The sequence below is a fragment of the Leptodactylus fuscus genome, chromosome 5 (assembly GCF_031893055.1).
Source record: "Leptodactylus fuscus isolate aLepFus1 chromosome 5, aLepFus1.hap2, whole genome shotgun sequence".
NCBI lineage: Eukaryota > Metazoa > Chordata > Amphibia > Anura > Leptodactylidae > Leptodactylus > Leptodactylus fuscus.
The window spans coordinates 92,328,782-92,355,756 of NC_134269.1; positions in this window are offsets into that span (position 1 = coordinate 92,328,782).

Sequence of the window (26,975 nt, forward strand, 5' to 3'; positions counted from 1 at the left end):
AAACACATTTTCAGCAAGTCCCCTATGGACTTTGGCCATGTCACTGCAGTAGAACACACAATTCAAACTGGTGATCATCCTCCCATCAAGGAAAGACATAGGCCCATTCCCCCAGCACAATACCAACAAGTAAAAGGCTTACTCCAAAACATGAAGGATTCCGGTGTTATAAGGGACAGCCGAAGCCCTTGGGCTGCTCCCTTAGTACTTGTCAAAAAGAAGGACGGTACTATTCGCCTTTGCGTGGATTACCGCAAATTGAATGATATCACCCACAAGGATGCGTATCCGCTGCCCCGGATAGAGGAGTCCCTTGCAGCTCTTCAGTCTGCAGCCTACTTCTCTGTCCTGGACCTTACCAGTGGATACTGGCAGGTCCCTATGTCCCCAGCTGATGCTGAAAAAACTGCCTTCACAACACCAATGGGTCTGTTTGAATTTGACCGGATGCCATTTGGGTTGTGCAATGCGCCTGCCACATTCCAACGGCTCATGGAATTCTGTTTAGGTCATCTAAACTTTGAGTCTGTCCTGTTATATCTGGATGATATAATTGTTTACTCCAGGACATATGCAGAGCATTTGGATCACCTTGCGAGAGTGTTTGAGTCTTTGGATTGCTATGGTCTGAAACTCAAGCCTTCCAAATGCCATCTCCTAAAATCTGAAATCCAATACCTGGGACACATCGTGAGCGCTGATGGGGTGTCGCCAGATCCTCAGTACACTGAACGGATACGCGACTGGCCAACTCCTGAAACGGTAAAAGACATCCGTAGATTCCTTGGGTTCGCCGGTTATTACCGCCGATTTGTAAAAAACTTTGCCCGGATTGCTGCACCCTTACAGGCTGTACTGGTAGGTCAGTCTACCACCCGATCTGGTAAGAGTCCAACTATCCAATGGACCCCTGAAATGCAAAAAGCATTTGATGAGTTAAAAGCGGCCTTAGTCGGTCCAAATGTCCTTGCTTACCCTGATTACAGTAAACCGTTCATTCTGCAAACAGACGCAAGTAAAACTGGACTTGGTGCTGTCCTGTCCCAGAAACAAGAAGGTTTGATTAGACCCATTGCATTTGCCAGTCGATCGCTTCGGGCGACTGAACGTAATGCCTCTAACTATAGCTCCTTTAAGTTGGAGTTTCTGGCTTTGGTTTGGGCAGTTACTGAAAAATTCCATCATTATCTCACCGCCACTCCTTTTGTTGCATATACAGATAATAATCCTCTGACCCATCTTAGCACTGCCAAATTGGGAGCAATTGAGCAGCGTTGGGCTTCACGTCTTGCCAATTATCAGTTTACCTTAAAATTCCGTGCAGGGAGAGAGAATGTTAATGCTGACATTTTATCTCGGTTACCCCAAGAGTCAACTAATGACCTAGATGACCCTGACATATGGGAAGAAATTGAACTCCCTGACTTCTATGACAAAGTCACTCAACGTGTTAATCAAAATGTCCGGACCAAATATTGTAACCTTCAGACCGTGCGAGTTGAGTCCCTCCATCATATGGATTGGGAACAAGTCCAAAAACAAGATCCAACATTGCAAAGATTAAAAGACCTTTTAAAAGATTCTAATTCAATAGGTCCAGATAACAATGCAAGCCCTGAACTTCAAAATCTTTGGCGAGAGCGCGGTCGTTTAACCTATCTGCAGGGAAAACTGGTCCGCCGTTATGTAAATCCTCGTACCCATGAGCGAGTGTTTCAGATTGTGATACCAAGACAAGACGCTCCTTTGATCTTGGATGCGTATCATAATCAGTCAGGACATTTCAATGCCCAAAAGACAGAACGAACCATTAAGGATCGTTTCTACTGGGTGGGAATGCGCCCTCAAATTGAACAGTGGTGCTGGGATTGTGCACAATGTGCTTTGCGGAGAGGATCTAACCAACGGGCCCCTCTACAGTGCATTGTCACAGTCAGACCACTAGAGTTGGTAGCGCTTGACCACGTCAAGTTGACTCCAAGTCGGTCAGGTTACACTTATGCATTAACAATGATTGATCATTTTTCAAAATTCATGGTTGTAGTTCCAGTAAAAGATCTCACTGGTAAAACAGCAGCTCGGGAATTCCAAAGACATTTTGGGCGACCCTACGGTTATCCTGAAAAGATCCTTACTGATCAAGGTCCTGCATTTGAGTCAGAGCTTTTTCAAGAGTTCTGCAACCTCTATGGGTGTCAAAAGATCCGCACTACAGCCTACCATCCCCAGGGTAATGGGCTTTGTGAAAAAGCCAATCAAATCATTATCAACATGCTGAGAACAGTTGCCCGTGAAAAACGATCTGAGTGGCCAGAGCTATTGCCAGAGATCACTGAGATCTATAATAACACCAGACAGGATTCCACAGGGTACACTCCTGCATACCTCCTTAGAGGACAGATAGGACAGCTCCCCGCTGATCACCAAATGGGAGTGATTACAGAGGTTAGGTCCCCACCTTTACCAAATGACACTTGGGTAGCAGAAAGACTAAGGGTTAGTAGAGAACTTCAGGAACTTGTGTGTAAATCTCTGGACCAGGCTAGACACAAACAGGCTCTCCAGTATGACAAAGGAGCAAATGCTCAACCCTTGCAACCTGGAGATAAGGTCCTAAAAAAACGACATGTTAGGCATCATAAGTTAGAGGATCGTTGGGAAGACAACGCCTATGTTGTCCAAGAGGCACCACATGATAACCCTAAAGTGTGTAAAATTGTTCCAGAGGATGGAGAAGGTCCATCCCAGTTAGTGTCTAGAGATGATCTCAAAGTCTGTCCCTCCTCTTATACAAGTCCTAGAGTGACCCGTCGGTTACCAGCTACTCCACACGCTCTGTCACAACCAAGACGGACATTACCCTGTATACCCATTCCGGGCCAACATGGTACAGAATTAGGACTTGCTCTGGCTTCCCCTAACTTATACTTCTTTGTGAGACCTACGGTTACACCGTTGCAAAGAGAGACTCCTTCTGTGTCAAGGGAAACAAGTGACTCCATTTCCTCAGATGACTTTGTATCAGAGACTCCGGATACTCAGGTACTCCCTGTTGAGAGAGAGGAGGCCTCAGAGCCTGAAACAATTTCTCAAAGGAGATCCCAAAGGGTAAACAAGGGTAAACCCTCAGTTCGCTACAGCCCTTAAAGGAACATGCCAAGATCAGCCATAGTAGACTGTGCATTTCAGCTGATCATCTGCCTTGGAGACTGTTGTTTATCTTCAGTTCATCAAATAAGCCATATACCTGGTGCCATAGTGGTGACACCATGCTTGGACTGCCCAAAGTTCTACCTCTATGTTTATTATTTGTTCCTAACCCATTTAACGTTTATTCCATTTACTTTGTACTATGGGATATTTAAGCCATTGACTGTTTTCTGTGTTATTGGTAGCCCGAGGACGTGCTACATTCAAGAAGGGAGGGATGTAACCCCTCACAGGAGTTACTAATGGTTATTTGGCCATAGAAGTGCCTTACATGTTATGATGGATTGTATGTGTTGTCATGTTTATTCTGTATTCATTTGTGTAATGTTGTTAAGCTATTGTTCTCTGGTATCACTTGTCCTAGTGAGCTGTGGTCTCCATAGCAACACACACTATGGTGAGTGGATCTGTAGCTGGAACAGGAAATAGTCATAGCAGGGACAGGAAGTAGTATTCTGTAAGAGCTAGGGAAGAAGGAGCAAGGAGAAGTGTGGCAGTGGCCATCTTGTGTTTCAGATACTGTGTTGTGAGGATTGCCACAGCAGTAGCAGGGCAGAGAAGCTGTGTGACAGCGCCCCCATCACTATCAGTAAGAGGACAGGATTATATCAGGCTAAGCAGAGCTATAACCCTGGCAGCCTGCACCGACCTCTACAAGGTAAATGAGCCCCTGCAGTAGACCAGAAGCTGGATCTGCAGACATCTTAGACTCTCTGCTAATACAGGGGAAGGTGTCAGCCAGCTACAAGCCACTGTGCCACAGCTCACTGCTACAGGACAAGTGACCAGCAGATGCCTGTTACAATAAAGCAGTGAGGACTTCTACTGATCCTGGCCTGGACATTGCCTTCCTTACAGCTAAGCCCTGGGCAAATGCTCTTTGTTGGAGTAGAGCACTGGCACCCACATCACCATCTCAGCCCAGGGACCAGCGGGTGTCTCAATACTCCAACTGGCGTCACATCTAACTGACTCTGCCTATTTCCCTGTGCACCTCTCCTGGGAGTTCTGGTGCCTATAAGGTCACCGTGACAGTCCAGCTTTCTGCACGGTTCTCCCAGGGTGGTCGCATATGCATTGCAGTCTCACCTAAAACACTAAAAGATAGGGGGAGGTTTGGTGAATTTCAATTACACACGATACCAAACACACCCTGGTGGTTAGGAATAGGAGGTGCAGTATTGCTATAGCTTTTACTATATATTTGTACCCGGGCTAGTCATATTTTAAAGTATACCAATAAAATTAGAATTTTAATGCCATTTTTGTTTAGGAAGGAGATCATAGAGGAGCATGGGGATGCCAAGGGAAAAAGTTTAGAACACGAAAGCTATAAAGCTTGTGTAAAATGAATAGGGCCTAGGAGGGGGGCCGTGGGAAGGGGGAAGAGCGTGACCACAAGAATGCATTGAGATGGGCCGGAGCCAGCCATAGTTTATCAATCTCTACCCATTTTGTATATGCTCGCGCTGCAGCCTAGAATGGAATGCAACGTAAATGGGAGGCCCAGTAGTGATGCAGAATATGCGGGACCGCCAGCCCCCCCCCATTCTTGCCGGAAAGCATCACTGAGCGGGGGATACGATGACACTTGCCATTCCATATAAATTGGAAAATCGCCTTCTGGAGAGCACGCAACTCCAGCTGCGGGACTGCTATTGGAAGGGTTTCGAAGAAATACATGAGTTTCGGGAGGAGGGTCATCTTAACAGCATTAATACGACCAATGAGAGAAATACAGAGAGGGCGCCATTTATCTAGGAGAGAACACAATTCCCCAAACAAATGGGGATAATTAACCGAATAAAGGGTAGAGTATGACGGAGATAAATGATTCCCTAAATAGTGAAGAGAATGCGTACGCTATTGAAGATCAAAGTTAGATTTCAGAAGTCTCAGGGCCGCATCAGAGATGTTAAGAGGAAGGGCCTCTGTTTTGGTGGGGTTGACTTTGTAGCCAGAAAGGGCACTATACAAGTTCAGTTCACAGAGGAGATTGGGAAGGTTTGTGTGGGGAGTGGTGAGGGTCAGGAGGACATCATCTGCAAAGAGGCTGATTTTAAACTCTCTGTCTCTCTGACCTTCACCCTAGCAATATCGGGATTAGAGCAAATCTGGGAGGCTAATGGCTGTATACACAATGCAAATATCAGCGGAGATAATGGGCAACCCTGGTGCATCCCTTTACCAATGGAGAACGGGGAGGAGATTGAGTTAGGAAGCTTGACTACCGCTGAGGGGGAGGAATATAGGGCTGTGACCGCAGTAAGAAAGGCTCCAGACAATCCAAAGCACCAGAGAGTCGCTAACATAAATGACCAGTCTAGGCGGTCAAAAGCTTTCTCCGCATCAAGGCTCAAAAGGAGTGCTGGGGTGGCAATTTGATTAGCCACGTCTATCAGGTCCACAGTCCTTCTAGTATAGTTTCCCCCTTGACGACAAGGGACGAAACAAACTTGGTCCTTGTGGATTAGAGATGGGAGCCAGACATTAAGCCTATTGGCCAAAATTTTGGTAAAGAGTTTTAATTCAGTGTTCAGCAAAGCTATGGGACGAAAGTTAGAGCACTCCTGATGGTCCTTGTGAGGTTTGGGGACTAGGGTGATGTGTGAATGAAGCATAGACCGGGGAATGGGGGCACCCTCTAGGTAGGAATTGAAAAGGCGACTCAGGTGAGGGAGAAGGTCGGCACAGAACGTTTCATAGTACAGATACGTAAAGCCATCTGGACCTAGGGCTTTGCCATTTGGCAGACTTTTAAGGGTGGTGCTAAGTTCATCCTCTGTGATAGGTGCATTAAGGGAGGATGCACATGCACATGGGCCTGCTATGCCCTTAGCCACATCTGTACCAAAATTCACGTTGGAATCGCGATGGGATAATATTTTAAAATATAACTATTACAGTGTCATTCCGAAAATCTTTAATTCTGATCTATTCAGACTGTGGTCTAAAAGTGTGGGGTCTATATGTGAGATATGTACAGAGAATGATCCACCTCACAAAATTTTAATGTTAAAGAGGACCTTTCACCATTTTGCACACAGGCAGTTCTATATACTGCCGGAAAGCTGACAGTGCGCTGAGTTCAGTGCACTGTCGGCTTTCCCGATCTGTGCCCGGTGTGAAGAGCTTACGGTCCGGTACCGTAGCTCTTCTATGGTCAGAAGGGCGTTTCTGACACTCAGTCAGAGACGTCCTTCTTCACAGCACAGCCAATCGCGCTGTACTGTGGAGCGGGGAGGAACTCCCCCCTCCCTCCCTGATAATGCTTGTCTATGGACGAGTACTGCGAGCAGAGGGAGGGGGCGTTCCTCCCGGCTCTCACAGCACAGCGCGATTGGCTGTGCTGTGAAGAAGGATGTCTCTGACTGAGTGGCAGAAACTCTCTTCTGACCATAGAAGAGCTACGGTACCGGGACCGTAAGCTCTTCACACTGGGCCCACATTAGGAAAGCCGACAGTGCGCTGAACTCAGCGCACTGTCAGCTTTCCGGCAGTATATAGAACTGCCTGTGTGCAAAATGGTGAAAGGTCCTCTTTAACTAGTAGACTAGCAGTATACAGGTCCTGTAATTTGACACTAGAGTGGGACCATCTCTCTAAGGGCTCGTTCACATCTGCGTTCATCGGTCCTTATTGCAGGTTTCCGTTTCCTGCATAAAACAGATGCAGGAGACGGAAGCCTGCAGGAGACTTTCTCACCCATTCATTTGAATGGGTGAGAAAGCTGTCCGGCCGTGAGCGGCAGTGAGCGTTTTGCGCTCTCCGCCGCGAAACCGGGTTTTATAATCCGGACACAGAGTCGGACATGCACTACTCTGTGTCTGGATAAAAAAATACGGTTTCGCGGCGGAGAGCATAAAACGCTCACCGCCGCTCACGGCCGGACCCGGTCTATGGTTTCCGTCTTCTGCCATGCAGAAGACGGAAACCATAGAACGGAGACATGAACGCAGGTGTGAACCCAGCGTCAGAGGTGTGTTTCTGGTAGGACACTTATTGTAGTTCACCTCAGATAACCACAAGAAGGGAGGTTCCAATCTTCATGTTTGATGCATGTCCCTTATTATTAAAGGCCAGTAGTTTAAAAATGTCCTATTAATTGTTTGATTAGTTCATATTTTATAGAATGAGGATTTATCTACTGGACTATTTTTCTTAATAAATTACATGTTTAGTGATATAGTAAAAAACAATTGTTACATGTAGAAATAGGTGTTATAAATATTGGTTCTTGTACTCTTGTTAACATATACCGGTAATTAGGATGAGACTATTTAGAAAATCGCACTTGAGGATATGAGCAGCTTTTTTTCTTTCGGTTTGTTCAATGCATTCAGGTTGAAAATGCTGAACAAGCTGTGTTCTGATGATAAGATGTATTTGTTCTGGCACTTACAGTATTTGTTTTTTATGTTTTTTTATTGTTGCATATAAATGTTGAATTCAGCAAGTTGTAATTTCAAAAGAAAAGAGGAAGAAGCTCACACAAACATAAAATCAGATGATTCAAGGCTTAAAAAAACAAACAAAAAACAATTGATCCCAATTTGGTCCCAAGGTGAAAACCTGTACAAATATAACCAAGAACACAAGTAACACAAATGCATTTTTTCACAATTTTAAAACATACGTTTTTTTTCACAATTGCGCATCAAAATTTTGAATTTGATTTCTCCAAAACAAAATATAAAGAAACATCGTCTTGTGACATATCAAATGAAAGCCGGTACCGCTCTGAGAAAAATGATGCCTCTCCCACCTATTTATCTTAATTCTAGCCCAAGATATGTTAAAAAATGTAAAGCCATACCAGGCCAAAATTCACACTTTTTCAAAACTTTAGAAGTCTATAAAAAATTAACTGATGAAAAAAATTCAAAACTTTTTATTTGTAATTAACTTAAGTTGTACTTCATAAAAAATAAAAATAAAAAAAATCTAAAGACGTCAGGTAAAAAAAATATTCCTATTTGGATCACTTGATATGGAATGACCATATATATATATATATATATATATGGGTCGGATGTGTGGAGAAGTCAAAGATGTCTGTGTTTCAAACTTTACAGAGTCAAGTCACAGCTGGAAGAAGTGGTCATGGCGGTCCGAAGGGAAGAGCCGGGAAAAGTGGGAAGACGTCTCCTGTGAGTATTACTGCACAAAATATCACACTGCATTGTATTTATTGTAATGTTGTAATTTATTGTAATGGTACTGCTAGCACCCCTAATCCCCCCGCTGTCTGAGGCAGACGATCAAAAGATGAACAAACTCCCCCCCCCCCGGACTCAATACGGGGGGTGGGGGCGTCTTTTGATCCTTCGCCTCAGGCAGCAGAGAGGCTAGGTTCACCACTGGGTATAACCCATGTGCAAGTTGAGACCCATTCACAAATTTGCTGACAGGTCCACTGTTTCCATCCCTGTAAATTACAATATTTATTTTTCTTGTGTCTTTGTAATTTTGGGATTGTATTAACAACAATAATACAAAGAGAATAGGGAAATGTGTCAAACTGGATCCTTTCTTTCATTATCGATGTAACTTTAAGAAACCTGAGTGCCATAAGTAGTGAACATGTGGATTGCCATCCAATATTACTATTTTCAATGCTGCTATAAAAAAATAATAAAATTGCTTTATCACATTTTGTTTTTTCACCATTTTGCAAGTAGATTGCAAAAGTGTCACAATAAGAAGGCAGTGTTCATACAGTCCATTGAGCCCCATATTCATTTGAAGCAACACTACAGTTTTATGAAACTACTAAGTTTATGATGCCATTTCACGACAATTGCAGAGTGTGAGCAGAGCCTTGAAACAACTGTGGCCTATCAGCTTTTTGTCTAGTATACAAGATGGCATAAATTCTAATCCTATTTAGATAATCGCCTATATGGTAAAGCTCTTCAGGGATTCCAGTAAACTGAACAGATCCGATCTTTATTTTGGATCATAGCTTAAATCTGTATCTTGTCCAGAAATAGCATGTCTGCAGCTCACATATACATGTATGTTCTATGCACTAAACTTGTCTGAAACAATATTTATTAGAAATGCAACACAGGAAAAGTGACTAAAAATCCATGTGCTGCCTTGCTCTGACACAGGCCCTGGCATATGCCCCAAATATAAAAGTCAGGTGTCCCATCCTAGCCCCAATCCCCAGCCCATTACCAGCCTGCGGAGATTTTTCAATGGTATACCATGTCACATGTCTCAAGTTTTGTAGGCAAAGAAAAAAAAAAAACTATCTTTGTTGAGAATAGCCAGAGATTCTTGCCAAACGTCCCTGTCATTACAAGTGTTATACAATATATTAAATACTGTAATAGTTTGTGTACAAAGGTAAAACATTTTATTTTGCATAGTTCTACATGGTGCTCTAGTCTTACAAGAAATTGTGATTCCATGTAGAGTTGTCCTGTGCACCTAAGATTTTCTCAATAAAGAAAGGAAAATATGATATCCTGTGTGTTAAACATTTGACAGTAGCTAAAATGTGAACTGCAACAAGTATGAACAGAGCCTAACACTTAGGGTGCATTCACATGCAAAATAGCGCCGTGTATACGATCCACGCTCCCATTGAAATCAATGGGAGCGTATACGGCCCGCAAAAGCTCCCGCGGCGTCTACGTGCCAAATTACGAGCCAAAAGACATCGTATGAATGCACCCTTAAGTAGCAATATCCCAGCTAAGAGTTCGTACACGGTCATTTTAGGGTGGATGGGCTTTAGCAGACAGATCCAAATTGGGTTCTGATATTTCCTTTGCTATCATGCATGAGAAGCTGCATTCCTCTCTAATCTCTTGGTAATAAGGAGTGTTCTCTACTGATAACATGGTATTAGTCGGAAATAGGAGTTCTCTTACCAAGAAGTCAGATGAGTCATTTAGTAGTTGTGTGAATGTGGACATATGTATGTCCTACAGTATTACACATTGTAATATGTAACGCAAATGTGAAATCAATCATAATTCCATCATGTTACATTTACCATATACATCAGTAGCAAAACGGTGTGAACAATTTACAGTTCTATTTACATAGAGGTGCATGTTGTGCCATAAAGTATTAGTGCAATATCCTTAGAGAGCTTTGCAATATCCTCATTTTCCTAAGTAGAATCCACCATTAACAAATCACACAGAAATATTACATGTGCAGTGTACTTTTGTGCAAGTGTGGGGTAATAATAAAATATTAGATGTTAATGGATATGTGAAATTTAAGTGGATCGTAGACTATAGGATTTATATAAAACTACTGTATATAGAATTTAAAAGAGTTCTAGTGAAGCATTGCTTATATATTGATGATAACTAAGTTTTCACATTACTCACAAACATTATCCTTATGTAGTCAGAGCCCAGCTGTTGGTGTGGCCAGCTTTGTACCTCCATGCTAAATGACTGCCTAGTAGTTTATGATAAAGTTGTTGTCCTGCGAGTTTCCTGAATTATATTGTAACTATAATTGCAATGTGGCTGATAAACTACAAGGGGTTTTTTTTCTATGGCATGGGTAATAGTATTATTCATTTTGTGCTAGTGTTATTGTGTTGGCACAGTTACTTCTGCTGTGCAGAATAGCATGCCAACCAGTAGGTACCGTATGTCTCAAACTGAGTGGCAGTCTGTGTGAATGGTTTTCTTTTCTAAAGGTAGGGTCACACTACTGTTATTAATGTCCATTGCTCTTATCCCTGAGAGAAATGAACATTAAAGGGATCCTATCATTAAAACTCAATTTTTTCTGCCTACCACATAGGAATAGCCTTAAGAAAGGCTTTTCATTTGTAAGAAAGGTTTTCATTGGTACGCAAATGAGTTCTCTCGCAGCACTGGGGACGGGTGCCAGTGCTCAAACAGTACTGGGGGCATCCCCAATGCTGCGAGAGAACTCTCCAGTGCCGCCTCCATCTTCTTTAGGAACCGGTCTTCTTTGCGTCTTCTTCTGGCGGTGGCTCCAAACTTCTAGGCCTCGGGCATAGGGCAAAGCTGACTGCACATGCCCGCCGGCCACAAGAAAATGGCCGCTTGCACAGTATTGTAAGTGGCCATTTTGTTGTGGCCGGCAGGCATGCGCAGTCGGCTGCCCAAGGCCTAGAAGTTTGAGGCCACCGCCAGAAGAAGATGCATTCCTGAAGAAGATGGAGACAGTGCTGGAGTAATGCTCCTACAGTCACCCTAACATTATATGCTTCCACATTATAATGTTCCCCTCAAATTGCCCTATAGTAATAAGTCCCTCTTTTCATGCCCCAGTTTAAACAAGTGGAAACTAGAGGAGGATATTAAACAGTGGGGATAGTTGGAGGGGGATAATAAAGTAAGGGCAGCTGGAGCAGGACATTAAACTGGGGGCAAGTAGAGGCAAACATGTCCTCCTCCAGCTACTCCCACGGTTTTATGTCCTCCTTCAGTTGCCCCCAGCTTAATGTCTCCTTCCAGTGAACCCCATTGTGTATTATTAGGGGAATGGGAGGAATGAAGTACAACGATGATTAACGAACTTGGGGTTATTCAGTTTAGAGAAAAGACGTCTACGGGGAGATCAAATAACAATGTACAAATACATGAAGGGACAATACAAAGAACTTTCTAAGGATTTTTTTACTCCTAGACCAGTGACAGTGACAAGGGGACACCCTCTACGTCTGGAGGAGAGAAGATTTCACCAGAAACATAGAAGGAGATTCTTCACAATAAGAATAGAGAGGTTATGGCACTCTCTGCTCCAGTAAGTGATGATGGTGGATTCATTAAACAATTTCAAAGACGGCCTGAATGCCTACTGCCAGATTAGAGTCAAGAATGATTTTTTTCCCCCTGAAATGGGGCAATTGGCATGAGCCTCATGGTTTTTTTTTTTGCCTTCCCCTGGATCAACACTGCAGGGGAAGGCAAAAAAGGGTTATAGGTTGGACTTGATGGTCTGATGTTTTCATCCAACCTCATCTACTATGTAACTATGTTTAATGTCCCCCTCCAGCTGTCACTAGATTAGTGTTGCTCGTCTAGTTTAATGTCCCTTTTAACCCCTTCCCGACATTCGCCATAATAGTATGAAGGACTTCCTGCAAACCGCTGTAGTACTAGAACGTAGAACCTGTGTGCGCACCATGCCCTGCAAGTGTCAGCCGTAACATACGGCTGACAATGCTCTGTAACACCCGCGGTCGGAATCGGGTCTGATTGCGGGTGTTAACCCCTGAGATGCCGGCGGTCATGTTTGTCATCTCAGGGGTTTTGGTATATTATGTTGCCGATCAGCACTCCCCGCGACGGTTTCAGGGGGTGCTGGTGTTGGTAGTGGGCAGCACGGGATCTGATCAGTGACCCTGGGTCTGCCCCATGCTGTCCCCGCCACGTACCTGGTTGATCCTGCCAAAAAGGAAGCTGTCAGCCCCGTGCGTCTACACAGGCTGACAGCTTCCTATACGTGTAACACGTGTATTGCAGCGTACATCTAGTGGAGCAGAGATCAGCAGATCACTGCTATAATCCCCCATGGGGACAGAAAAAAAAGTTATAAAAAAGTAAAAATAAAAAAGTTTAAATAAGTTTAAAATAAATTACAAATAAATAAAGCCCCAAAAATCCCTTTTCGCCCATATAAAATGTTTTATTATGTGAAATAAAGAAAAATAGAAAAAAAAATTACATATTTGGTATCACCGCGTCCGTAATAACCTGAACAATAAAATTAAAACATTATTTAACCCGAATGGCGAACATGATAAAAAAAAAACGCAGAAAACCGCACAAAATAATGATTATTCACCTCCTTTCCCTTACAAAATGTTCAATAAAAAGTAATCAAATAGTCAGATGAAAACCAAAATGGTACCAATAAAAAGCAGAGGTCATCCCGCAAAAAATAAGCCCTCAACCAGCTCTGTCTACTGAAAAATAAAAATGTTGTGCCTTTCAGAAGATAGCGATGCAAAAATAATTGATTTTTTTTCCCTAAATTGAATTTTATTCTGCACAAATAGCAACGCATTAAAAAATAATATAAATGAGTTATCGCCGTAACCGTACTGACCCGCAGAATAAAGGTAACACATTACTTATGCTGTACGCAGCACAGGGAAAAAAAAATGCTAAAAAGCAATGCCAGAATTGATGTTTCCTTTTACATCCCACCCAGAAAGAGTTAATAAAATGTAGTCAATAAGTTACAGGCATCCCAAAATGATGGCATTGAAAAGTTCATCTAATACCGCAAACACCAAGCCCTCATATGGCCAGATTGCCAGAAAATAAAAATAAAAATCTAGCTTGTACAATATGAAGACAAAAACCCCAAAAGTCGCCAAATCATTAGAACATAAGTGGCTGCGACTAGAGATGAGCGAGTACTGTTCGGATAAGCCGATCCGAACAGCACGTACGCATTCAAATGAATGGAAGCACCTGGTACTTCCGCTTTGACGCCGGCCGCTTAACCCCCCGCGTGCCGGCTACGTCCATTCATTTCAATGCGTGCGTGCTGTTCGGATTGGCTGATCCGAACAGTACTCGCTCATCTCTAGCTGCGACTAGAAGGAAATGTATATGCTGTGCGAGCGTTTTCAGGGGACACCCCATATTTAGAGCTTATGAGAGATAATACACCAGCACTGACCCCCCAGAATGCCCCTCTTCCCCATCCGTGTCATAGGAGCTATAGGGAAAATAGAATGGGATTTGGTGTGCCCAATTTACTCCACACAGCTTACATATTCACTTCGGGGTTACTAATGCTCACTACATCACTTGATGGCGTGCGGTTTTCAAAATGGGGTAACTTTCTAGAGGTTTCCACTGTTTTGACACCTCAAGGGCTTTGTAAATGCGACATGGTGCCTGAAACTGATCACAGCCAGATCTGCCCTCTAAAAGCTCTTTGGCGCGCCTTCCCTTCTGCGTCTCACTGTGCATCCATATATTAGTTTACACCCACAAGTGGGGTACTATGGTAGTCGGGAGAACTTGCCTAACAAATTGTGGGATGCGTTTTCTCCTTTAACCCCTTGTGAATGTGCAAATTCTAGGGCTAAACCAAAATATTAGTAAAATAAAATCAAATTTGAAAATTTCACCTCCATTTTGTATTAATTCCTGTTAAGCACTTATAGGGTTAAAATACTAGGTATATGATGTTGTTTTGGCTTATTTCAGGGGTGCAGTTTTGAAAATGGGGTGATTTATGTGGGTTTTTAATACAAGGGTCTTTCAAAACCCCTTCATAACTGGATTAGTCCCTTAAAAAATGGATTTTGGAAATTTCTTGAAAATTTTGAATATTGTTGTTTCACTTGTAATGTCCGTAAAAAATAAAAGGGTGACTAAAGTTTGATGCCGACATAAAGCAGAGATCTGGGACATGAGATTTATGATATAATTTTGGCGGTCTGACTATCTGTATGCAATGCACATCATTTCAAACTTTATAAAATGCATATTTTTCAAAATTTCCACCAAATTCCCTATTTTTTCATAATTAAACACAAAACATATCAACCAAAATTTACTACTAACATGAAGTACAATATGTTACAAAAAAACAATCTCAAAATCACTTTGGTAAGTTAAAGCGTTCCAAAGTTATTGCCACATAAAGTGACACATGTCAGTTTTGAAAAATCGAGTTTGGTCAGGAAGTCAAAAAGTGCCATCGGCGGGAAGGGGTTAATCTCCCCACTAGTTTAATGTCTCCCCTTCATCTGCCACCAGTTTAATGTTCCCCCTCAATTTGCCCCAAAATGTTAACATAAAAAAAAACAAAAAAAACCCCACTGATACTCACCTCTCATCACTCCCCTGCAGCTTCAGTCACAGAGTCTTCAGGAAGCTGCAGGTGCAATGTGAGGGACAGATGCACGTCACACAGAGCTGTGAAGCAGGGGCTGTCTGCGGACAGCACCTGCTTCACCATTGAACTTAACTCATCTGCATCCTCTGGACTCTGATGATTTGAGACCGGGACAGACCTGTCTCAACTCATCGGAGACTGTCACACTGAATCCGGGATGGTGGGGAGGTATGGAACTGGTTTCGCTAGAGGTTGTAATGGGGGGGGTGGACTAGTAATTTTTGTTAGAAACAACAATGCAGTGCAGATCTATTACCCAACTAACAACAGTGGTGACTAAAGGACCCATAGGCATATACAGTAATGGGTCTGTCAAGTTCCACTGAGGTGATCATTTTGACTGAAAAGTAATTTTTTTTCCCTTCAAAAACGGCAAAAAAAATAATTAAATTCTATGAAAGAAGACTCTAAAGGAGCCTTTTTATTTTCAAATTAACTAGGTCAGATGTCAAGGAATGTTTACAACGAAAGACAAGTATATCTGCTGTTCATGACACTAAAGGACCTTTCCTTATCTCTCTTACCATGTAGCACTTCCTTATGTTAGCAGATTTATGACAAACCTTCACTGTTGAGGCATATTTTGCCATTTATCATAAAGGCTACATGAAGTACTGTATGAAATAATTGTGCTATTGTGGAACAACCTTGAAAACAGTAAATGCAACATGCTGGCTGAACTCCGCGCTCGGCATACACTGCAAATGTGAGAAAAATATTGTTGCTGCCTCAAAGAAAATAACATTTATTATAACCTCAGAAGCAGAAACTTTTAAAGGCTTAAAAACATAGAAACATATTCCGCTGCACAACAGAACTGGGTTGTATATGTGTGGGGCCAGGGGCAGATTAAAGGGGCTGTCCAGGATGAATGTGTATTTTAACCATACCCCCCCCCCAAGTCCCCCCCTCCAACTTTCTAAATAACATTTAGTACTATTTTTTTTTGTTATACTGTAATATTTGTAGGTCATGTGACTTCCATATATTGCATTTTTTTGCCTTTCTGCTAACATTCCAGGTTATTGGTCTAATGGAACATCACTGAAATGAAGTCTACCCTTCAGCCCCATTATACTTACCTGTTCCTCCTGCGGATATTTGGATCCTGGGACGTCATTGCAGAAAGGACGCCTCTTGCTGTTCCAGGTCCGGAGCTGTAAGGAAGCAAAGGTAAGTATAATGAGGCTGGGGCGAGGGGGGTCAAAGGGGACATGCCAGTCAGCACATGTTTGTAGAATGGATGGCAGGGAGCAGGGAGCCAACAGTAAATGACAGCTGGACTACTAAGACAGAAGGAAGGGACAGTTTGCTGCCAACTCTGCTTTTCCGGTCACTCTATATGCAGCATTCAATGAGCACTGTATATAATAATTTACTATGATGCTGTGAGCTCCATGCACATGTCCGAGTACAGTCCGTGAAAAATGGCGCACACATTTACACAGCCACTTATATTTAATTCTATTTCCTGCTGAATTAATTCCTGACTTTGGATCAAGAACACAGCAAAATTTGCACAAAAAAAGTGACAAAAAACGGAATATATGTCAGCAGCCTTAAACTGTATTCACATAAAGCAGCATTTGCACCAGTTAGTACAAAGGTTGTATACACCTATGCAATCTCCTTGCACTGGTAGTAGTAGTAGTAGTAGTATTGGATGTATAGGAGATTAAATGTGTCCCTGCCAAAGGATGCCATCTGTGCCACAAATTAGTTCATGGAATCTTCTGCATGGAACTGGGGGAACTATAAGTTTTATTTGGGTGAAGTAACAGGTATAACAAGAACTAACCCTCAATACATACAATGGCAATGCAAAACACAGGGTGCTGAATGCTGTAGCACGTGACATAAAAACTGCCTATTCTATTTTGCACGTCTCTCTTCAGAGAGATTATGTGTTGTGAGCTTCATGAAATGTGTTTCTATGGCCGGGTAGTTGTGCACCAGACTCAGATCACCAAGTATCAGCTGAATTTGATGGAGTCAAGATAATGGTACAGGATCTGCTTAAGGTTTAGATGAACACCCTTATTTCTAGTGTAAGGGTAATGATACTACTACCGCAAACAAGGACATATTAGACAAGCGTGTGCTTCCAACCTTGTGGAAAGTCCTTCATTGCTCCAGCATAAGGCTAAGGCCCCACACTGTAAAAAAGCTGTTTTTTTGTTGAAGATTTTGCTGTGTTCTCTAGAGACAAAATGTGTACTTCATATAGCACAAGGAAGATACGAGATATATAAGAATTTCATATATAAGAATTTTCTATATATTTCCCATTCCTGTTAAAGCCACTCTTGGCTTTGGCCCAAACAACCGTAGCAAAATCTGCAACAAAAATAGCAGCTTTTCTGCAACGTGGGGCCATAGTCTTATTGTGCACAAAACACATATGGTTTGTTGGGTTTAGTGTGGAGAAACTCAAGGGACTGAAAACACCTACCAAAAATACAAAAGGTTTAATGGCTGTAACTCACCAACAATCCTTGGAGACTTCAGGGTGCACGATCCAGCTTTGGGACTAATCAAAGTAATATGAATTAACAAGAGAAATAGAAAGGATCCATGATTTCCTGGCTCCATAAAATATAGCTTTTATTCCAAAATCATCTTAAAAAGGCAGTTGTGACAAAAAATAGACAGGTTTGAAAAAAAGGAGAAGAAAAAAATTAGTGATCAAAACCAACGGCTGACACGTTTCAGGACTCCATGTCCCTTAATCATAGCATCCTATGTGGTGTTCACCGCATAGGATGCTACAGTATGATTAAGGGACATGGAGTCCCGAAACCCCAGAGTATAATAATTGTTCATGGGCGACCACTATGGGGAATAATACTGAGTGCAGGGGCCACTATGGGGATAATACTATATGCAAGGGCCACTATGGAGGATAATACTGTGTACTGGGGCCACTATGGGGAATAATACTGTGTGCAGGGCCATCTGTGGGGCATTATAGTGTGCGCAGAAATACGCCGGGGGGAAGGGGGGTAAGGGTCAGTTGGTCGAGGTCTTTGACATCGGTCGAGGGGGGCCCCCATGTCAAAAGTTCGCCACGGGGCCCCGCCATTCCTAGTTACGCCACTGCATGGAAGCCCTGCTAAGCACACACATTCAGCACTGCTTCATCACGCCAATACAATGCATTAGCCAGTGCTGATTGGCCAGAGTACGGAATTCGGCCAATCAGCGCTGGCTCTGCTGGAGGAGGCGGAGTCTAAGATCGCTCCACACCAGTCTCCATTCAGGTCCGACCTTAGACTCCGCCTCCTCCGGCAGAGCCAGCGCTGATTGGCCGAAGGCTGGCCAATGCATTCCTATGCGAATGCAGACTTAGCAGTGCTGAGTCAGTTTTGCTCAACTACACATCTGATGCACACTCGGCACTGCTACATCAGATGTAGCAATCTGATGTAGCAGAGCCGAGGGTGCACTAGAACCCCTGTGCAAACTCAGTTCACGCTAATAGAATGCATTGGCCAGCGCTGATTGGCCAATGCATTCTATTAGCCCGATGAAGTAGAGCTGAATGTGTGTGCTAAGCACACTCATTCAGCACTGCTTCATCACGCCAATACAATGCATTAGCCAGTGCTGATTGGCCAGAGTACGGAATTCGGCCAATCAGCGCTGGCCAATGCATTCTATTAGCCCGATGAAGTAGAGCTGAATGTGTGTGCTAAGCACACACATTCAGCACTGCTTCATCACGCCAATACAATGCATTAGCCAGTGCTGATTGGCCAGAGTACGGAATTCGGCCAATCAGCGCTGGCTCTGCTGGAGGAGGCGGAGTCTAAGGTCGGACCTGAATGGAGACTGGTGTGGAGCGATCTTAGACTCCGCCTCCTCCAGCAGAGCCAGCGCTGATTGGCCGAATTCCGTACTCTGGCCAATCAGCACTGGCTAATGCATTGTATTGGCGTGATGAAGCAGTGCTGAATGTGTGTGCTTAGCACACACATTCAGCTCTACTTCATCAGGCTAATAGAATACATTGGCCAATCAGCGCTGGCCAATGCATTCTATTAGCTTGATGAAGCAGAGTGTGCACAAGGGTTCAAGCGCACCCTCGGCTCTGATGTAGCAGAGCTGAGGGTGCACAAGGGTTCAAGTGCACCCTCGGCTCTCCTACATCAGAGCCGAGGGTGCGCTTGAACCCTTGTGCAGCCTCGGCTCTGCTACATCAGAGCCGAGGGTGCGCTTGAACCCTTGTGCACACTCTGCTTCATCAAGCTAATAGAATGCATTGGCCAGCACTGATTGGCCAGAGTACGGAATTCGGCCAATCAGCGCTGGCCAATGCATCCCTATGGGAAAAAGTTTATCTCACAAAAATCACAATTACACACCCGATAGAGCCCCAAAAAGTTATTTTTAATAACATTCCCCCCTAAATAAAGGTTATCCCTAGCTATCCCTGCCTGTACAGCTATCCCTGTCTCATAGTCACATTCTCATATGACAAAGTTCACATTCTCATATGACCCGGATTTGAAATCCACTATTCGTCTAAAATGGAGGTCACCTGTTTTCGGCAGCCAATGACTTTTTCCAATTTTTTTCAATGCCCCCGGTGTCGTAGTTCCTGTCCCACCTCCCCTGCGCTGTTATTGGTGCAAAAAAGGCGCCAGGGAAGGTGGGAGGGGAATCGAATTTTGGCGCACTTTACCACGTGGTGTTCGATTCGATTCGAACATGGCGAACACCCTGATATCCGATCGAACATGTGTTCGATAGAACACTGTTCGCTCATCTCTACTGTATATATAGAGTATCTCACAAAAGTAAACGCACTCCTCACATTTTTGTAATTATTTTATTATATATTTTCATGGGACAACACTGACGATATGACCCTGTCACGCAATGTAAAGTAGTCAGTGTACAGCTTGTATAATGGGGTAAATTTGTTGTGCCATCAAAAGTGCTCAACACACAGCCATTAATGTCTAAACCCCTGGCAACAAATATGGGTACACCCCTAAGTAAAGATAGACAAAATGTGCCCCAAATGTCAATACGTTGTTTGGCCACCATTATTTTCCACCACTCTTGGGCATGGAGTTCACTGGAGTGTCACAGGTTGCCACTGAAATCCTCTTGCACTCCTCCATGACGACATCACTGAGCTGGCCGCTGCACACAATACGATGAAGCATAGTGGCCCCTGCACACAGTATGATGCCCCATAGTGGCCCCTGCACACAGTACGATGCCCCATAGTGACTTTTGTCAGATACTGTATCTGTAAACACCACAATCTTCATGAAATCTGAATGCTCGATATACAAAGACATTAAGACTATGATATCTAAAATATACATGCTTTGCCTTTCTGGGATTCTAAGGCAGGATATAACATTTTCCTTTGCTTTTGGTGAATCTACTGGAAAGTCAGGAAAATGTAACATCTGGGTCATTTCTGGCCCCCTCCAAATGAATTTCAATGTGTATCTTTGAGCTATTAATATAAGAGCTTAAGCAATAATGTAAACCATGTTATTTATATGTATAACATGAGGTAAGTCGTTGTTATCAGGTGCTGTAGTAGAAATGTATTCAGACACAGACTTAGGGAGCATTCACACGGCGTAACGTCCCGCGAGATTTGGCACGTAGACGCCGCGTGACCCTTTGCGTGCCGTACACGCTCCCATTGAGTTCAATGGGAGCGGGGAGCGTATGCGCCGCGCTAGTTTGCGGCCGTGCATTTATTCACGGCCGCAAACTAGCACGGCGCATACGCTCCCCGCTCCCATTGAACTCAATGGGAGCGTGTACGGCACGCAAAGGGTCACGCGGCGTCTACGTGCTAAATCTCGCGGCACGTAACACCGTGTGAATGCTCCCTAAGACTACCATAGGGGCTATATAAAGATTGTGACCCCCCCCCCCCCCTAGGGTACAGTTTTCAGCGACTATTACATACTGTAGTGGCAGAATGAGCAAGTTAGATTGGCTTCATACATTGTGGATACAATGTGTACAACATGCAGCCAGGACGCTGCTGAATTAGGTAGATGAGTATTAGAAATGAGCAAATAGATTCTGCAGAAGTGGAATTCCATCCGAATTTCAGGAAATCTTCGATTTGCCAAGAATCCGGATTTCTTCATGCTTCGAATCGCATTTTAATAAAATGGCTGCTGCACATTAGGACAAGGAGCAGGGAACTCTGGGAATGTGCGATCACCCACAATGCAAAGCGTGCAGCTAATCAGCAGCCATCCAGCCCTGTGATGTCACAGCACTATAAAAAACAGCGGCCATTTTAAGTACAGTCATTTCATATCGCACTTACTGCAGGGACAGAAATCTGCAGGAAATAGTTATCAAATCTGGAGTCCAATTGGTGAGGTAAAGAGTGCAGTACTTAAAGGGCAAGAGATGAAAGAGTAGTACTACAGGAGTAGAAGAAACCGTGGTCAGATGTTTGCAGAGTTTGGTACACAGGAAATAATTAAGGGCTCGTTCACATCTGCGCCTGGTCTCCGTTCATACAGGTTTCCGTTTCCTGCACAAAACAGGGCAGGAGGTGGAAACCTGCCGGCATCTTTCCAAACCCATTCATTTGAATGGGTTTGAAAGGTGTCCGGCCGTGAGCACCGATTAGCGTTTTATGCTCTCCGCCGTGAAACCGTTTTTTTTTTTAAATCGGACACAGAGTCGGACATGCAGTACTCTGTGTCTGGTTTTAAAAAAAACGGTTTCACGGCGGAGAGCATAAAACGCTCACCAGCGCTCACAGCTGGACCTGGTCTGACAGCTTTCCGTCTTCTGCATGCAGAAGAAGGAAAACTCAGAACAGAGTCCGGGCGCTAGTGTAAACCCAGCGTAAGCAGTGGTGAGGATCAGTGTAAACAAGGTACAGACAGCCAGGATAATCAGGCACAAGATGGAGTATGCTGTGGGTTTATATGGGACTGGCTAAACTGTGATTGGCCACAGAGCAGGTCATAGCCATAAACCAATTACTCCAATAGAAAAGACCAGACTAAAGCAAGGCATAGAACAGACAGGCCTCTCAATGTCATAGTAATGGTCACGGGTGTAGCACATAGCCAGGATGTCAAGGGTTCAAGATCAAGTGGGCTCAGTTCCTGACAGTAAACCTAGGCACTCTGACAATGCTTCATATTTATCATAGTGATGCTGGATGATAAATCTACAGTATCTTTACGCTGATTAAATTATATTTTCCAACCTTTTAGCTTGCTTTGAGCTAGAATTTATTTTCAAAATGTAGCATGCTCTGAGTACAACAATGTAGCATGCACTAAATACAACAATGTAGCATGCTCTGAGTACAACAATGTAGCATGCACTAAATACAACAATGTAACATGCTCTGAGTACAATGTAACATATTCTGAATACAACAATGTAGCATACTCTGAATACAACAATATAGCATGCTCTGAGGACAACAATGTAACATGCTCTGAGTACAACAATGTAACATACTCTGAGTACAACAATGTAACATGCTCTAAGTACAACAATGTAACATGCTCTGAGGACAACAATGTAACATGCTCTGAGTACAACAATGTAACATACTCTGAGTACAACAATGTAACATGCTCTAAGTACAACAATGTAACATGCTCTGAGGACAACAATGTAACATGCTCTGAGTACAACAATGCAGCATACCCTGAGTACAACAATGTAGCATGCTCTGAGTACAACAATGTAGCATGCTCTGATTACAACAATGCAGCATACTCTGAGTACAACAATGTAGCTTACCCTGAGTACAACAATGTAGCATGCTCTGAGTACAACAATGTAGCATGCACTAAGTACAACAATGTAGCATGCACTAAGTACAACAATGTAGCATGCTCTGAGTACAACAATATAACATGCTCTGAGTACAACAATGTAGCATGCTCTGAGTACATTTTTTTCAGGTGTTTTTATATTGATTTGATAATATGACAGCAAAAGATGCAGCAAAAATGCTATGTAAATGTATTTATTTATTTTCCTTACCTAGGCTAAGGCTCTACATTGCGAAAAAGCTGGAAACAATTTTTTTGAGACAAAACCAGGTTGAGGATTGAGCAGAAGGAAGACGTATAAGAGCTTCTTTTATATTTCCCATTCACTTTGTAGCTATGCCTGGGTTTGTCTAAAAAAAGCCAAAAAAACAACGCAGCAAATTCTGCAACAAATGGCATAGTTTTTCCTCAATGTGTAGCCTCAGCCTTAGGCTACGATGCCATGCAACAAAACACAGCTAAAGAAAAAGCAATGTTTTTCATTCAGTTTTTATTTGCTGCGTTTTTTCCGCGACATGGGCCCTTAGCCTAAGGCCTTATTCACACAGTAGGTCCGCTAAAAAAATAACAACACACATCTTTCATTTTCCTTTATACTAATGTATCACAGATGCATCACACAAATGAAAGTCTATAGATCTGTGAAAAAAATGGATGACATCCAGACCCAGAGATATGTAAAATATATAAAATGAAACAAAAAAAGTGAAAAGCGAATCAACTACGGAGAGCACCCCACCTGACCTGCAAATGAGCAAAATTGGGTATTGTCTGAGAATATCATGGACCTCACATTTTCTGCAAATGACTGTAAACCAGCACGGTTGGAGTTAAAACTAGAGCTCCCAGCTGCGCTACTTTTGAACAAACAGATTAATTAGAGATTGTTAGGGGAATAGAACACTAATTATTCATTTCAGTAATACCTGATATCACCACTAGGGAGCAGCAGATATCTAACATACTTCATAATAAACCACAATTGGTGTTCTATGGGTCTGAAAACTGAATGCTGTTCCATGTATGACCACTAGAGGGTTTAGCAAACATTTCCATAGTATGTTTTTAATTCAGGTTTCCATAAAGACAAAACTAAAAGTAGTATGTAATGCAATAATGGCTGAGTTCCATCAAAGGAAAACAATAACTTAAAACATATCTGTACTGCATTTGTGGACAAAGGGTTAATAAGAGCCTGAGTTGCCCATTATAGTGGGGGCAGTGTGAAGCTGGCACTTAGCGGATTCTGTGCCCCTCACTCCCCTCGGGGCTTTGCATCAACAAGCTCATTATAGATGCAGAATGGGAATTAATTGGTGTAAAATTCTAAGATGCTTTTTTGTGTTGCAAATAACATACTACTTAGTGAGTGACATTGTGCAAGGACATTGTGACATTTGCTAAGATGTTTCCAATGATGGACATTTCCATCATGTACATGTAGCTGAATGTAGTCCTTTACTTAAACAATAGAAATGAATTATTATATTCTGCATTCCCTGACCTTGCTTTCAGAATACAGCTTAGTCACATATGGTTGTAACCTGTAACCAGGTCCTGTCTGTGCACTGGTTAACATCATTATGTTCTATGAGAAGGAAGAGTTAAAATGTCACTGTCCTTATCCTGGGTGTGTGCCCTGAGCTGACCCTATGTGTATTGGCGAGGAGACGTCTACAGGCATTCATTAATATATTATAATGGAATACCAAGCAGGGGGGTTTGAGCATTTTTCTGCTGCAGTTTATATGATGGGGGTCAGATGTGCAGTGTTAGTCAATAGGAATTAATTCACAGTCACAAATTGCACATTTTTCCTGTGGTTTTTGCAGTGGTTTTCTTTCTACCCTAGTCCAGCTATTGTTCTGGTGTGAACAGAAAATCCAGTTCACTAATATACAAGATCATCTCATATGTAAAATGATACTGATATTCCCTATTTCTCACAACCAGTACAATAATTTGTAGGTTTATAGAGATATTGTCAGGCTAAGTTCACATCTGCATCAGGTGTCTGCCTGGACTTTTTTGGCTGAAATTTTTTGTCCAGCGATATCAGTTAAAAAGTATGGACAACCGATGGACATCCAACAGACCCCTTGGGCTCTGCGTGTGGCCACAATTTTTGTGTTTTTTCCATTCTTCAGGCTTATCGAGCTGTCTGGTGCACATGTGAATGTAACATAGCCTTACAGATACTATTTTATAGGTGTTAGTGGAAGATTAGTTACACTGAGAAAGTATTTATCTAATCTATCTATTTAATCTATCATCTATCTATCTATCTATCTATCTATCTATCTATCTATCTATCAATCATCAATTTATATATTATCTATCTATCTAATCTATAATATAGGTACCTATATATTATCTATCTATCTATCTATCTATCTTATCATCAATTTATATATTATCTATCTCTCCATCTAATCTATCATATATGTATCTATATATTACCTATCTGTTTATTATCTATCTATCTATCTATCTATCTATCTATCTATCTATCTATCTATGGTCTTTTCTTAATATGTGCTGCAGTCTGTGTGAGCTTCTGAAAATCCTGCCAGACAGCAGTCTGTATTTTTCCTACATAAATTCCAATTAACACTTTTCACCCTGAGCTCAGCATCCCACAGGAAAAGGTCTGGAGAGCAAGCAGGATGGGGACGCAGGAAAGAACAGCTATTAGATTAGAGAAAAGGGAGACAGATCAAATTAGGAAAAGGAAGAAGAAAGGCAGAAGAAATGTATGAGCCGCAAAAATGCAATATTTGATAGAGATGCAATCCAGTTTGATATTGGTGTGATCATCAGGCCCTAGTTGTTTTAAGTGCTTTATTATAATATGCATGGCAGCATGCCAGTTCCCAGCTCATATGCATATGGTTGGAACAATGCTTATTGGAACATGTCTCTTAACTGTCCTTTAGTTGTCTCCTAATTTAGCTACCTAAAATTTGACTATGAAATAATGTGGTGAACTAGGCTTAGTCATTTTTCTTGGTAAACTGGGCTTGGCCATTTTTGTTGGTAATATATATATATATATATACTGTGTATATATATATATATATATATATATATATATATATATATATATATATATATATATAGTAGACTAGTACAACAAATTCAATTTCTCATTGGATATTACTAGGAATAAGTTTGCACTGTGTGGCTGTAGAATAGAAGGCTGTTTTTTTGCCCATGAAGCAAACATAAAACAAATAAAAGTCTATGTCTATGAATAGAGAAGGATAGTGTTTATTATAGGTATTATAGGCACTTATTCTTGCGTGCCTGGTTAATAGACCAGTAGAAAGAGGTTTCTGCTGCTGTAAAATGTCTCCATTCAGAGACGAATAATTCTACACATCTCCTTTACTTTAGACCATGGCCACAGGGGTGGGGGTCATATAAAGATTAAAAACAGCATGTAAAAATGAAAGCTGTGGACCTGATAATTTACATGGTTTTGATATGCGCAATTTTGTTTGGGTGGTTTTAATCTCATGTATAGTAATAAAGTGATGTCCTGGTTTCCACTGCCAGCCATGGCACCCATCCTATACAACGCTACCAGGATACTGAATCCATGTAGATACAAGCCACAGTACCCATGCCTCATGTATAGTAATAGAGTGATGTCCTGGTTCCAGCCACGGTACCTATCCCATACAACACTACCAGGATACTGAATCCATGTAGATACCAGCCACAGTGCACATGCCTCATGTATAGTAATAGAGTGATGTCCTGGTTCCAGCCACGGTACCTATCCCATACAACACTACCAGGATACTGAATCCCTGTAGATACCAGCCACAGTGCACATGCCTCATGTATAGTAATAGAGTGGTGTATTGGTACCAGCCATGGTACCTATCCCATACAACACTACCAGGATACTGAATCCATGTAGATACAAGCCACAGTACCCACGCCTCATGTATAGTAATAGAGTGATGTCCTGGTTCCAGCCATGGTACCTATCCCATACAACACTACCAGGATACTGAATCCATGTAGATACAAGCCACAGTGCACATGCCTCATGTATAGTAATAGAGTGGTGTATTGGTA